The sequence below is a fragment of the Macaca mulatta genome, chromosome 8 (assembly GCF_049350105.2).
Source record: "Macaca mulatta isolate MMU2019108-1 chromosome 8, T2T-MMU8v2.0, whole genome shotgun sequence".
NCBI classification, from domain to species: Eukaryota; Metazoa; Chordata; class Mammalia; order Primates; family Cercopithecidae; genus Macaca; species Macaca mulatta.
In genome coordinates this window covers 60,783,294-60,799,347 of record NC_133413.1, presented here as the reverse complement: position 1 = coordinate 60,799,347, position 16,054 = coordinate 60,783,294, and the positions used below count along the sequence as shown (strand labels likewise).

The 16,054-nt window shown below is 35.8% G+C and overlaps 1 protein-coding gene and 1 non-coding gene across 2 annotated transcripts in view; both read right to left on the bottom strand.

The window, feature by feature from the left end:
- Positions 1-16,054, bottom strand: part of SNTG1 (syntrophin gamma 1) — an 879,206-nt gene that overhangs the window by 539,498 nt on the left and 323,654 nt on the right. The window lies entirely within an intron of this gene.
- On the bottom strand, positions 15,313-15,418 carry LOC114680455 (U6 spliceosomal RNA). The gene has a single exon (XR_003732680.1). It is a non-coding gene; the product is annotated as a U6 spliceosomal RNA (small nuclear RNA).

Below are 16,054 nucleotides of genomic sequence, written 5' to 3'. Positions count from 1 at the left end.
CACACACTACATTTTCTTTCTCCCTTCATCCATGGTTGCATACATGGGTTGATTCCATAAATTGGCTTTTGGAAATAGTGCTACAGTAAACATGGGAGAGAAGAAATCTCTTAGACATACCAATTTCATTTCCCTTGGATATATACCCAATGGTTCAAATGATAGTTCTATTTTTATTTCATTTTCTTTTATTTTTGAGATGGAGTTTTACTCATGTTGTACAGGCTGGAATGCAATGGCACAATCTTGGATCACTGCAACCTCTGCCTCCTGGGTTCAAGTGATTCTCCTGCCTCAGCCTCCTGAGTAGCTGGGATTACAGGCGCCTGCCACCATGCCTGGCTGATTTTATATTTTTAGTAGACAGGGTTTCTCCACATTGGTCAGGTTGGTCTCCACCTCTTGGCCTCAAGTGATCCACCCACCTCAGCCTCCCAAAGTGCTGGGATTACAGTGAGCCATTGCACACAGCCTCCATTTTTAATTCTTAAAGGAATCTCCATACTGCTTTCAATTGTGGCTATATGGATTTACAGTCCCATCAATGTTGTGTAGATGTTCCCCTGTCTCTACATCATCGCCAGCACTTGTTTTCTTTCGAGATTTTTATAATAGACATTCTACTTGCTTATTGTGGTTTTCATTTGCATTTCCCTCATTATTACTGATGAGCACTTTCTAATGTACTTGTTAGCCATTTGTATTTCTTCTCTTGAGAAGTGTCTTTTATGGTCTGATATGGTTTGATGTTTTGTCCCCTCCAAATCTCATACTGAAATTTGAATCAATGTTGGAGGTAGGGCCTGGTGGGAGGTGTTTGGGTCATGGGGGTGAATCCCTTGTGACTGCCTTGGTGCCTTCCCCACAGTAATGAGTGGTAATGACTTCACTCAAGATCAGTTTGTTTAAAAGAGTGTGGCACTCCCCCACTCCCTTTCTCTTGTTCTTAGCCTTGCCATGTGGCTTGTGGGCTCTTCCTTCACCTTCCACCATGGTGGTAAGCGTCCTGAGGCCCTTGCCAGAAGCAGATGCCAGCACTCTGCTTTTTGTACAACCTGCAGAACTGTAAGTTAAAAAGAAAAAGAAAAGAAAAAACACTTTTCTTTATAAATTACCCCATCTCAGGTACCGCTTTTATGCCAACACAAATGGGCTAACACAAGGTCTTTTGCCTGTTACTTCATTGGGTCATTTTATTGTTGTTTTGAGTTGTTTAAGTTCCTTATATATTTGGTATGTTAACACCCTGACAAATGTACAGTTTGAAAACAATTTTCCCATTTTGTAGGTTATTAGTTTACTTTGTTAATTGTTTCATTTGCTGTGCAAAAGCTTTTAGTTTTATGTAATGCCATCTGTCCACTTTTGCTTTTGCTTTCTGTACTTGTTAGGTTTTAAAAATCCTTGTCTAGCCCCATGTCATGCAGCATTTCCCCTATGTTTTCTTCTAGTAGTTTCATAGTTTTAGATTTTACATTTAAGTATTTAATTCATTTTGAGTTGAGTTTTGTATCTAGTGAGATGTAAGGGTCTAATCTCATTCTACTGTGTGTGGCTATTCAATTTTCCCAGGATCACTTATTAAGGAGACTGTATTTACCCCAATGTATGTTTGTTGCACCTTTGTTGAAAATATATTGACTGTAGGTGCTTAATTTTATTTTGGACCCCTCATTCTCTTTCACTTGTCTATCTGTCTGATTTTATGCCAATGTCATATTCTATTGATTACTACAGCCTTGTAGTATATTTTGAAGTTAGGTAGTGTGATGTCTACACTTTATTTTTATTGCTCAATGTATTTTTGGCTACTTAGGGTCTTTTGTGATTCCATATGAATTTTAGGACTATTTTTTCTACTTCTGTGAAGAATGTTATTGGTGTTTTGATAGAGATTGAATTAAATCAGTAGATTGCTTTGGGGAGTATGGCTGTTTTAACAATATTAATTATTTCAATACATGAGCATGGGCTTTTTTTCCCCATTTATTTGTGTTTTCTTCAGTTTCTTTTAAGAACATTGTATAGCTCTAGTGCAGAGACATTTCTCCTCTTTGGTTAAGTTTATTTTAAGGGATTTTATTTTGGGGAGTAGCTATTACAAATGAAATTGTTTTCTTGATTTATTTTTAAGATAGTTTGCTATTAATGTATAGCAACACTACTGATTTTTTTATGTTGATATTGTTTCCTACAACTTTATTGACTTTGGTTATTAGTACCAACAGTTTTTGTTTTTTTGTTTTTTGTTTTTTGTTTTTTGTTTTTGGTAGCGTCTTTAGGTTTTTCTACATTTTAGATCATGTCATATACAAATATAATCCCTTTGATTTTTTCTTTTCCAATGTGTATGCCCTTTATTTATTTTCTTGCTCTGGCTAGAACTTCCAGTATTATGTTCAATAGAGTGGTGAAGTTGAACATCCCTGTCTTGTTCCTAATCTTAGAAGAAAAGTTTCCAGCTTTTCCCCTTTCAGTATAATGTTAGCTGGAGTTTGTCCTATATGGGTTATATTGTGTTGTGATATATTTCTTCTATATCTAATTTGTAGGGAGTTTTTATTATGAAGAAATGTTGAATTTTGGTAAATGCTTTTTCTATGTTTATTGAAATATTTGTATGGTTTTTGTCTTTCTCTCTAGAATTGTGATGTGTTACATTTATTATTTTATGTATGTCGAACCATCATTGCATTCCTGGGATAAATCCCACTTGTCGTGGTGAATGATCTTTTAAATGTGCTAGTGAATTTAGTTTGTTAGTATTTTGTTGAGAATTCTTGCATCTATATTAATCAGGGATATTGGCCTGTAGTTCTCTCTTTTTCTTTTCTGTTGGGTCCTTATCTGGTTTTGGAATCAGGATAATGCTTGCATCATAAAATATATTTGGAAGTATTTCCTCTTCTTGAATTTTTTGAAACAGTTTAAAGAGTATTGCTATTAGTTCTTTTTTACATATTTGGTAGAAATCAGCAGTGAAGTAATCAGAATCTGGGCTTTTCTTTGATAGAAGACTTTATGACTACTATTATTTTCTCACTGGTTATTGGTTTGTCTAGCTATTCTGTTCTTTGAAATGTAATCCTGATAGGTTGTACGTGACCAGGAATTTATTCCTTTTTTCTATGTTCTTGAATTTGTTGGCATACAATTGGTAAAAGTAGTCTCTAATAATATCTGTGATCTTGATAATAATGTTTCATTTTTTTATCTCTGATTTTATTTATTTGGGGTTTTTCTCTTTTTTTTCTCAGTTAATCTAACCGAGAGTTTGTTAATCTTATCTTTTCAAAAAAAAAAAAAAAAAAAAAACTCTTTGTTTACTTGATCTTATGAATTATTTTAGTCTCTATTTTGTTTATTTAGGTCTGAGCTTTATTAGCTCCCTTCTACTACTAATGTTTGGCTTAGCTTATTCTTGTTTTTCTAGTTCCTTGAGTTATACAATTAGGTTGTTGATTATAAATATTTTCCTCTTTTGATGTTTATTGCTATGAACTTTTCTTATAGACCTGCTTTTGTTATGTTCTATACAGTTCATATGACATGTTTTTGTTATCATTTGTTTCAAGAAATTTTTAAATTTCTCCTTTAATTTTCTCAGTGATCCATTGGTTAAGGTGGAGGATGCTGTTTAATTTTCATGTATTTGTAAAGTCTCTGAAGTTTTCCTTGTTAATTTCTAGTTTTATACTTCTGTGACCAGAAAAGGTACTTGATACTATCTCCGTCTTCTTAAATCTGTTTAGACTTGTTTTGTGGCCTAATATGTAATCTGTCCTGGAGAATGTTTCATATGCAGTTAAGAAAACTTGAAATTCTGCAGCAGTAGATGGAATGTTCTGTAAATATGTATTAGGTCCATTTGATCTAGTTTGAGTCTGTTGTTTATTAATGTTCTGTCTAAAAGTATCTGTCTATTGTTGAAAATGTGAACTTGAAGTCTCCTACCATTTTTGTATTTCTATCTAACTCTCCCTTTAGGTCTAGTAATATTTGCTAGGCCTGTCTTGGGTGCATACATATTTATAATTCTTATACATTCTTGTTGAATTAGTTATTTTATTATTATATAATAATATTCTTTGTATTTTCTGAGTTTTTCACTTAATGTATATTTTATCTGATATAAGTATGGGTATCTCTGCTTGGTTTTGGTTTCGATTTGTAAGAAATATATTTTTCTGTCCTTTCACTTTCAGTCTGCCTGTGTTTAATGGTGAAGTGCATCTGTTATAGGCAACGTATAGTGGGATTTTGTTTTTTATTCTTTTAACTACTCTAAACCTAAATTAGAAAATTTAATCCACTTAACTTCATGTTATAATTTACAGGCAAATAATTACTCCTCAAGTTTGTTAACATTTTTTTTTTTGGTTGTTCTGTAGATATTTTCTTTCTTTCTCCTTCTCTCATTGTTTACCTCTTTGGTTTGGTGGTCTTCTGTAATGCTAAATTTTGTTTTTTTTCTCTTTCTCATTTGTACATTTACTGGAATTTTGTCTGTGTGTGTGTGTGTGGTTACCATAAGGTTAACATGAAAAGTCTTGTAGGTATAGTAGCCTATTTTAAGCTGATAACAACTTAACTTTGGTCACATAAAAATACTATAGACTTTTTTCCCTCTCCCTTTTCATTTGCATTTTGGTTACCACAATTTGTATATTTATCTTCTGTGTGTTCCTTAGTCATTAATTGCAGCTATTGGTGGTTTTGACCTTTTTGAATTTAAACCTACATACTGTGATACTGAAGAATTTACATAGCACAGTTGCAGCACTAGGGAATTATGGGTATGGTTATGCATTTACCTATACTGATGAGTGTTGTATTTTCATAATATTAATTACTGTCCTTTTGTTTCCTTTTTTTAGCATTTCTTTAAACATTTCTAGTAAGGTCGTTTTAATTGTGATGGATTCTCTCAGTTTTTGCTTGTCTGCAATGGTCTTTGTTTTGCTATTTCTGAAGAATAGCTTTGCTGGATATAATATTCTTGGCTGTGAGAAATTTTTTGTTTTTGTTTGTTTGTTTTCTTTTTGTTTGTTTATTATCTTTCAATATTTGTAGTATGTCATCAAATTTTTTTCCTGGCATGCAGAGATTCTGCTGAGAGATACGCTGTCAGTCTAATGGAAATTCCCCTATATGTATCTTGACCTTTATCTCTTGCAGCTTTTGAATTATTTATCTTTAACCTTTGACATTTTGTTTATAATGTGCTTTGGAAAGAATATTTTTGGGTTAAAAATCATTGAAAACTTTTGAGCTTCTTAGATATGGATATCCATATCTCCCATAAGACTTGGAAACTTTTCAGCTATTATTTTGTTAAGTAAGTTTACTATACCTTGGTTATTTTTTTTTCTGTGGCACTTGTATAATGTGAATATTTGTTTGCTTAATGAAGTCCCATATATCACATAGGTTTTCTTCATTCTTTTTCATTCTTCTTTCCTTTTTTAAATTTTTCTCTGATTGCGTTATTTCAAAATGCCTACTTTTAAGCTCAGAGATTCTTCTTTCTGCTTGATCTAGTGTTGTCAAAGCTCTGTATTATATTTTTATTTCATTTATTAAATTCTTCAGCTCCAACAATTCTGTTTTTTATAATATCTATCTCTTTATTATGTTTTTCATTCACATAATAATTGTTTTTCTGATTTCATTGAGTTGTTTTTCTAGGTCTTCCTATATCTCACTGAGTTTCCTTGAAATCATTATTTGGAAATCTTTTTCAAGCGTTTTATAAATATCCTTTCATTTATGATCTGTTGCTAGAGACAAAGAACTGTGTTATTTTGTGGTGGTTGCATTTTCTTTCTTTTTTGTTTCTTGTATCCATACATTGATATCTGTGTATCTAGCAGAACAATTGTTTTTTTCCAATTTATGGAGTAACTTTCATAGGAAAAGGCTTTTTCTTGTAAATGGATCCCAGGATGTTGGTTGAGAATGTGGCATTGGCTTTGGTTCTGGGTGAACTCAGTAGCATGTTCTCTGTACAGATGCTTCATTTATAACCTTTGATTGTGATATCTGAGATTATTATAGGCCTAGGCTACAGGAGTTTGTGACTATGGTGTTGTTCTGCTAGGCGCAAGGGTAGTGGACTAGTCATTAGCAGGACACATGCAGGCATGGAAGTCAAATAGATTTTGTGGCAGGCTCTTCTGAATTGTCAGGGTCACTGCCAGGGCTGTAAGGGGCAGGGGTGGGTGTGTATATGTTAAACAACTGAACAAGAGTTCTCTCTAGAGAAATGGGTTTACCTCCAGGCAGCTGTCAAGCTAGGGGCAGGTACATGTGGGTCCAGGGGTTGCCCCCAATCCTCTCTGCTGAGATTAGGCCAGCTTATGAGGCAGGACTGCCTCTGGCCTGGCTGTTTGTGAGGACAGGTGCATACAGTTTTGCTGCTATGCAGAACTCTGTTCTGATGTCCAAGCCTGTGCCATAGCTGCTTAGGTCATAGGGGTTGCAGATGCCATGAGGACTCCTGCCCTGGGGATGAGTTGAAACTGTGCAGACTTCCAGCAATTTTTACACTGAACTCAGGGCCTGTAAGGACTAGAAGATCCTCCTCTATCAGTTACCATTGATATCTGGCAGTGATGAAGACCACTGAGTGTCTCCAGCTTATATTTTCCTTGTAGGAAGAATTTTCTCCTGTCTGTGATCTGATCTAGTAGGAGATACAGTGTGGCAGATGCAGGGTACCATACTCCACTCTATTTGGTGTTATGCTGGGCTGGGCTCCCATGCTCCACAGGAATTTTGACGTTACCTTGATAGCCACCATGCTGATGGCACTCTCTTTTGGCATTTCCTTCTAGTGGCTTTGTAAGCTGAGGCAGGATATTTAGCCAAATTATAACATTTTATTTGTAAAGTGAGAATAGAATTTATAAAACAATTAGCACAAACCTGGCATAAGGTAACTACTCAAGAAATATGAGTTATTGCTAATATCACAATCAGCAGCACCACCATCTTTATTTCTATCTCTCTAATCACTTTGTTCTCTTTTTGTTTGTTCTTTTAACATATATTTAGTGGTTGCCATGTATTCTGTACCTTATTTTTGTAGTGGTCTCTGGATATATCTAGAGATAGAGTTATTCATTTCAAAGAGCATAAACTCATTACAAAGAACAGAGAGGCCTTGTAATGTGGAGAATTTATCATTAAGGGTGAAGTAGGTGTTAGAAAAAGGCTTCACTGGAGTTTTAATAGTCTGACTGAGGAAAGTAGTATGCAGAGAGATTTATGAAGGTGTCAAGCAAGGAAAAAATCTTTGGGATAAGTAAATCAACTTTTGGAAATGCAAAGATGTATAACAGCATGTTTGTCCTTGGGGGAATTGAGTTTAAAATCATATGACTGAAGAGAAATTGAAAGTCAAATATGGAGAGACAGGAAGCTCTATAGTTGTCAAATAAGGAGCTTTGATTTGGGTGCTATACTTTTAAACATGGACTGTTTTATGGGTTGACGATTTCCTTCCCCCACCATTATGCAGATGTTGAAGCCCTAACTACTTGCACCTTAGAATCTGACCTTATATGGAGACAAGGTTTTTGTGGAACTAATCAACTTAAAATAAAGACATATGTGTGGACTCTAATTTAACATGACACATGTCTTTATAAATAGGGAAATTTGGGTACAGAGAAAGACAAAAATGGAGGGAAGAAGATGTGAAGAGACACAGGGATAAGATGACCATAACCATATATAAGCCAAGGAAAGAGTCCCAGAACTAATCTTTCCTTTATAGTTCTCAGAAGAAACCAACTCTGCCAACAACTTGATCTCAGACTTCTTGCCTACAAAATTATGATACAATAAATACAAAGGGTCTTCAAAAAGCTCATGAACAATGTGTATTATGAAAAACCTATGGGACCAAGCACAATGGCTCACAGCTGTAATTCCAGCACTTTGGGAAGCTGAGGTGGGAGGATCACTTTATTAAGCCCAGGACTTCAAGACCAGCCTGGGCAACATAATAAGACCCAGTCTCTCCAAAAAAGAAAAAAACAAAAAAACAAAAACAAACAAACCAAAAAAAAAACCACTTTAGTTTGCACTGGTGGAATGCACCATTAGCCCTGGCTACTCAGGAGGCTGAAGCAGGAGGACTACCAGAACCCAAGAGTTTGAGGTTACATTAAACTATGATCATGCCATGCACTGCAGCCTGGGTGACAGAGTATTTGTCTCTAATTTTTTTTAATCTATTCATAGATTTTGATTTTTTTGCACCAAAGTAACTTGCACTAACTTATGATAACATGGCTGAACAAAATCTAGTTTGTGGCATTAAGAAGGATGATGCTTTCTTCAGTTTGAAAATGGCCCCTATCAAAGCAATATGAATTCTACTAAATCTGAAGCAAGAACAAACATCAAATATATGGTGAAACTTGGGTGGAAGAATGGTAACATCACGGATGCTTTATGAACAGCTTATGGGGACAATGCCCAAAGAAATCAGCCGTTTGTGAGTGGACAACTCATTATAAGAAGGGATAAGACAATATTCATGATGAAGTCTGCAGCAGTAGACCATACACAAATTGTGCAGAAAATGTTCATCTTGTTCATACCCTAATGGAAGAGGGCCAATGACTAATATCAGAAACAATAGCCAACACCTCAATGGGTTCAGCTCACTAAATTCTGATGGAAAAATTAAAGGTAAGCAAACTTTCCATTCAGTGGGTACCAAGTCCTTTGTGTCAAGATCAGCTACAGACAAGAGCCGAACTTTCATTGGAAATCTTAAACAAGTGAGGTCAAGATCCTGAAGCACTTACTTAAAGAATTGTAACAGTGGCTTCAGTGTTTCTATCCAGAAGACAAAGTACAACTGAAGCAGTGGCTAAAACGAGGTGGAAGTAGTTTAGTCAATGCCAAAGTTGACCAGTCAAGAGCATGACATCAGTCTTTCGGATGCTCAAGGCATTTTGTTTGTTGACTTTCTGGAGGGTCAAATCATGATATCTTTCTATCATGAGAGTGATTTGAGAAAGTTAACCAATGCTGTAGCAGAAAAATACCCAAGAAGTCTTCACCAGAGAGCCCTTCTTCACCATGACAATGCTCCTGTTCATTCCTGTCATCAAATAAGGGCAATTTTGTGAGTGTTTCGAGGGAAATCATTACGCATCCACCTTACAACCCTGATTTGGCTCCTTCTGACTTCTTTTTTTCTTTTCTAATTAAAAAAAAAAAAGAAAGACACTCATTTTTCTTCACTTAGTAATGTTAAAAAGAGTGCATTGACATGGTTCTATTCTCAGGATCCTCGGGTCTTTATGGATGAACTAAATGACTGGTATCTGGTATCATCATTTACAAAAGTGTGTTAAACTTGATGGAACTTATGTTGAGAAATAGAGCTGATATTTTTGTTGTTATCTTTTAATTCCATTTTTCCACACACTTTTTGATGTCCCCTTGTATCTGCTCCTTAAGCTATCTAGTTGGTGGATCATTGTTACTATAGCCCTAGCAACTTACCAAAGAATAAGCACATTAGGGATGTTTTATTTCTACTCCAGTTTTAAATGATCAAACAATATCTACTTACCTATTATAATAGTTTCACATTTTATGCATCTAGTATCAGGTCTGTATTACTTCTGTGCATGAGAGATTTTAATACATTTTAATAGGGATTATTTAGTGTTTTCCACTGTTTTTCTTTAATTACAAAATAGATAAAGTCTTTATCTGGCTATTTTATTGATCAAGGCTTTTGAGATTATAATCGTTTAGCAGTTACCCTAATTTGAGGACAAATGGGATAGCCATTGGTATAATTCTTAATAGTCGACAAAGTTTTCACAGTTTGCAGAGTTGTTCTTACATTCTATCACGCATAATGACTACCACAAGATGAAAATATTCTCATCACTATAGTGTTATGACTTTGACATATAAGAAAGTTGAGCTCACAGGGATGGCTGAGAAGCCCCAGGTCACAATGAGAAGAGGACTTGACATCTATTTTACATTCTTTTTATGTTTTGTTTTATTTTCTTTTGTTTGTTTGTTTGAGACGGACTCTTACTCTACAACTTAGGCTGAAGTGCAGTGGCACGATATCGGCTCATGGCAACATCTGCCACCTGAGTTCAAGGGATTCTCCTGCCTTAGCCTCCCAAGTAGCTTAGTTTACAGGCATGCACCACCATGCTTGGCTAATTTTTGTATTTTTAGTATTTTTAGTAGAGATGGGGTTTCATCTGGTTGGCCAAGATGGTCTCGATCTTTTGATCTCAGGTGATCTGCATGCCTTGGCCTCCCAAAGTGCTGAGATTACAGGTGTGAACCACCATACCTGGGCTATTTTACATTCACTTTACAGTTTCTGCTCCTCCCTCCATACCATGCTGCTACTTATTTAACTATCAAACTTAACAAAGCAGAAGAAATCAAGAATCTATAGTCTGGTGATCTGTCCCAAATCAAGGAATTACTGAAAACTCCAGATCAGAGTGTTTTCAGGAGTGTGAGAGAAACCCCAAACATGATTTGGTCTGTTGACTTCTTAGGCCATTTGTAAGAGAGAGAACAATCTCATTGACCCCAAGAATGAAACATGTTTATTGCTGCATACACATGCACTGAGACTATTCCTAGACACCTTGAGAGTTGTAATTGCTCTGATCTAACCAAGAAAACATAATAAAACTTTTGTTGCAAGAAAGATAATGGGAAAAATGTAAGAATGGCATTTACTTGTATTAACATGAATCATACTTTAAACTGTACAATAAAATTTTTCTAATGAAAATTACTACTAGCTTTGAGAATGTCTGTCTATCCCTTTCCCTCTGTGAATTACAATCTAGCATCTATTCTGTGATCGCCAAGCATATTTGAGACTGCAAGTTTTTCTTAACCATGAATGTTTTGATGCTTAACTAACCATTATGCGGTCTTACATTGGCAAAGAGTTGGTAAATATTCTTATATTTGTGGATGCGGTAGATATTCAGGATGGAGCCCATGAGAATGTCTGCTGTGCTAATAGAGCTCCCTATGTTCAGAGCAGCTAAATTTTATATTAAAATTTAAAGTAACCATAGTCCTCCTGAATGAAACAGAAAATTAAGCATGCTCAACCTAGAATTTAAAAATATATATGCTTCAGGTAGGACATTCACAGACTTTTGGAATCGGGGATATGGTTTTTTTTTTTTTTTTTTTTTTTTTTTTTTTGAGACGGAGTCTCGCTCTGCCGCCCAGGCTGGAGTGCAGTGGCCGGATCTCAGCTCACTGCAAGCTCCGCCTCCCGGGTTCACGCCATTCTCCTGCCTCAGCCTCCCGAGTAGTTGGGACTACAGGCGCCCGCCACCGCGCCCGGCTAGTTTTTTGTATTTTTTAGTAGAGAAGGGGTTTCACCGTGTTAGCCAGGATGGTCTCGATCTCCTGACCTCGTGATCCGCCCGTCTCGGCCTCCCAAAGTGCTGGGATTACAGGCTTGAGCCACCGCGCCCGGCCGGGGATATGGTTTTGAAGCTCATGACTTATATTTTATAGTGCTGTGAAACACAGATATGAATAACAGAAGGATCTAAGGTGGGATTTTGTAGGCCTGCCTTGATACTTTGAGCCTGTTAACGCAGTGAAAAAAAGAGTTTCCCCACTTACTAAAATACTTATCAGATATTGTTTGGATATTTGTCGCCTCTTAAATCTCATGTTGAATTGTAATCCCCATTGTTGGCAGTGGGGCCTGGTGGGAGGTGTTTGGGACATGGGACTGGATTTCTTATGATTTGGTGCTGTCCTTGTGATAGTGAGTGGTACTCTCAAGATCTACGTGTTTTAAACTGTGGGTACTCCACTTCCCACTACTCTCTGTCTCTTGCTCCTGCATGTCTGCTTCCACTTCACTTTCTGCTATGAGTAAAAGCTCCCTGAGCCTCCCCAGAAGCCAAGCAGATGCCAGCAACCTGCTTGTATAGCCTGAAGAACCATGAGCCAATTAAACCTTTTCTTTATAAATCACCCAGTCTCAGGTATTTCTTTATAGCAATGCAAGAATGGCCTAATATATTCCCCTTCCCCTAAAACACCAGCTCAATGACACAAAGGTCTATTCCTCATTCTTCTATGGTTATCTCAATGAAGTAAAAGGAGATATCAGGGGATATATCAATTATTCCTATCCTAAATCATATGTTCATTCTTGCACCGTGTATTTGCTTTTTTCATAAAATGACAAGAAGAAACTTATTAGAGTTTTAAACTCTAGTTTAACATTCTAGAACATGTAATCTGTGTGTATGTCCATGGCACGCTAAAAAAAAATAAAATAAAATAATTAATTACCCTGAGACCTGGCCCACACACAAATGCCTTAAAATGCATCACATTTGCTCTTAGAGTAGGCCCAAAAAGTGTTGTGTTAAAACTGGTGAGTTCTGTATCCCTGAAGATGTTTAAAATGGTTAAACAATGGGTAAAATTGTTTGAAGTAGCAAACAGACATTTGCATTTTAAAATCCCTTCAAATTCGGAGAGTTTTAATTTCTAAGATGGATACAGTATAGGTGGAAAGAAAGATGAGAGGATCTTTAAAAATCAAATTGATCTAGATAATTTTTAGTAAAATAGGGAAAAGTTACTCCATAATTAAATTATTCAAAAATATCTGTAAATTCAGAAACACTACACTTGCATCAAATCCTAACTAAGCATATATAATTGCAATTTTTTATGAACCTTAAATGTCAGATAATATTATCACGTAATTTTTGGTCAGACTGTTAAAATATTAGAATATAATTAATTTTCACAGAGGTCTTTTAAATATGTATTAAGATAATTCAGGACTCATTTATCCAAACATATACCATTAGCTGTCAATTTATTCTTAAATATTTTATAGACGTATTTTTTTTGTTCAACAGTTTACTAATTCTGATATGTAATTAACTCTCAGAAGTTAAATTTATTTATTTTGTGTCAATATTCAAAAAACTATTTCAAAACCTTAATAGAAATAATAGACAAACTCATAGATCTCAACAGACATGCTCTATAAGTCCTGCATGAATCAAAGAAAATTTCATGATTTCTATGCAATGCTATTCTAAAAAATACATTATTTATTTTCTATAAGCACATAAATAAGTAAAAGGTAGTATATGTGCTTATATTTTCTATGTTTATTTGCATGCTTATATTTTCCTTAAATAGATAATATGGTAATATAAATAGATAATATGTGATAATAGATAATTATATAGTAATAACATGATAATACATAAGTGATATAGACATGGCTATACAAACAAAGTAATGGAAAGATACAGGGTAGATAATGACTACCCACTCCTACACCTCACAAGTTGGAATGTGTACATATTTGGAGGGTTCACATCAGTACATAAGCTTCCATAAAAAGCTACAGAATAAATACAATACATTTTCTGTTTTTTTCTTTTTCTTTTTTTTTTTTTTTTTTTGAGACGGAGTCTCGCTCTGTCCCCCAGGCTGGAGTGCAGTGGCCGGATCTCGGCTCACTGCAAGCTCCGCCTCCCGGGGTCACGCCATTCTCCTGCCTCAGACTCCCGAGTAGCTGGGACTACAGGCGCCCGCCACGACACCCGGCTAATTTTTTGTATTTTTAGTAGAGACAGGGTTTCACCGTGGTCTCGATCTCCTGACCCTGTGATCCGCCCGCCTCGGCCTCCCAAAGTGCTGGGATTACAGGCGTGAGCCACTGGGCCCGGCCTTTTGTTTTTGTTTTTGTTTTTGTTTTTGTTTTTTTGTTTTTTTTTTTTTGAGATGGATTCTCACTCTTTCACCCAGGCTGGAGTGCAGTGGCACAATCTTGGCTCAGGGCAAACTCCACTTCCCAGTTCAAGTGATTCTCCTTCTTCAGCCTCCTAAGTAGTTGGGATTACAGGCGCACACCACCATGCCCAGCTAATTTTTGTATTTTGGTAGAGACGAGGTTTCACTATGTTGATCAGGCTCATCTTGAACTCCTGACCTCAAGTGATCCACCCACCTCTGCCTCCCAAAGTCCTGGGATTACAGGTGTGAGCCACCACACCTGGTCTAGAATGCATCTTCTTAGAGCATCAGCTTTATTCAAAGCTTTATATAAGACATTTTCTTTATGATAAACCAAATAAAAATATCGATAAGACAGAAAATGTGGAAAAATACATTAAAAATTACCTCTAGGTTTCAGAAACATATTTCCACCAGAAGTGATTCCAGATATGCTCCTAAATATCTCAGGGTGTATCCATTCCCTTTCTTCTGATAGTTAGGTTACTGCTTTGGAAAATCAGAGGAAAAGTGTTCTGTAACTCCTCTTTGTAAAGGCTCTGCTGCTTTAGCTCCTGATAATTATCAAACATAACTTCTTTTTCATCACTGTAATTTTTTTTTAAATAAAGATGTGAACCAGATTTCAAGTCACCATTCATTTAACTGTAACAATCCTTTTAAGAAAGAAGAGTTTAGGTTAGAAAATTACTGTGTGGATCTGCACAGTGAATGTAGTGGCTTTAGAGCTTCTGGATGTGAGTGCTCTGGGGATGTGTTAAGCAAGCTATGAACATTTGTGTTGTTTGATGACAATTATATCTCCAGATGTATTTGCATGCCCAACACTAGGGAAATAACTTATTTTCTCCTTTACCTTATCTTAAATAGAGTTTTAGCAACCAGAAAGATGGAAGGTGCCTTTGTTGTAGTCTAATCATCTGGGGATCTTTTCTCATATATATATATATATGCACACACACACACACACACATATATATATATTTGCTTTTTTATGTATACATATATATGTATGCATAAGAATATATGTGTATATATACATATATAGTATTATATATGTAGATTATGTATTATATATGTGTAGATGTATTTTATATATATGTATTATATATATATATATGTAGATATGTGTGTGTATCTGTCTATCTATCTATCATCTATTTATCATCTATGTATCTATCTATCTGGTGATCCATCGAGAGGAAGGAGGGCTCCAGTTAGGAGGGAGCATTTCATTTTACAGATGGGAAAAGTGAGGTTCAGAGAGAGTGAGCTGCCCAGAGTTTCACGGATTAACTGGCAGTGAGAGTCCCAATCTAGATTTGTCCTACCTGTTGCTGGCCTCCAGGGCTTTGGGGACGAGCTGACCTGGGTGTAGGTTAATGACCAGATTCTCACTCCTGAACAGGCTTCTTAACAGCCAGAAGGTTCAAGAACATTGGAGGCTTGAGGGAAGGGAAGACAAAAGTTCCTTTATGTATTTATTTATTAAATATGAAATATTTCATGAATCTGCATATCATCCTTGCCTAGGAGCCATGCTAATCTTCTCTGTGTCTTTACAATATTAGTATCTCTGTTGCAAAATGAGCATGAAAGCAAGGGTTCTTAAGAGTACATACATACATGCTCTGTATATATGTATGCTGCGATTTGAATGCGTCCCCTCCAAAATTCCAGTGTTGCCAATACGATGGTAGTAAGACGTGGGGCCTTTATGAAGTAATTAGGCCATGAAAACACCTCCTCTGTTAATGGAACCAAGTCCTTTACAACATATGCCTCACATAGCAGCATGCAGCCAGCTTGCTCTTCTGTCTTCTGCCAAGTGAGGATGCAGCAAGAAGGTCCTCACTAACCAAATGCTGGGATTTTCATCTTGGATTTCCCAGCTTCCAGAACTATGAGGAATAAATTTCTGATCTTTAGAAATTACCATATCTCAGACATTTAATTGAAGCATTTCAAATGAACAAAGACACACACACATATACATAATTTAAAAATTTACCAAGAATTAATACTAAGTAATATCAGTAATAGTAATCCATAAAACATGAGAATAAGTAGGATGACTTTAGGATGAACAGAAATAACATGTTAGATAGATGCCTGATATGATCACATGACATCCGTTTCCCTTCTCTGACAATATTTTTTAAAATAAACTTTTAAGATAATGATAAAGGTCCTCCCTAATTGATTAGTAGTGATGACAAGAATTCACACT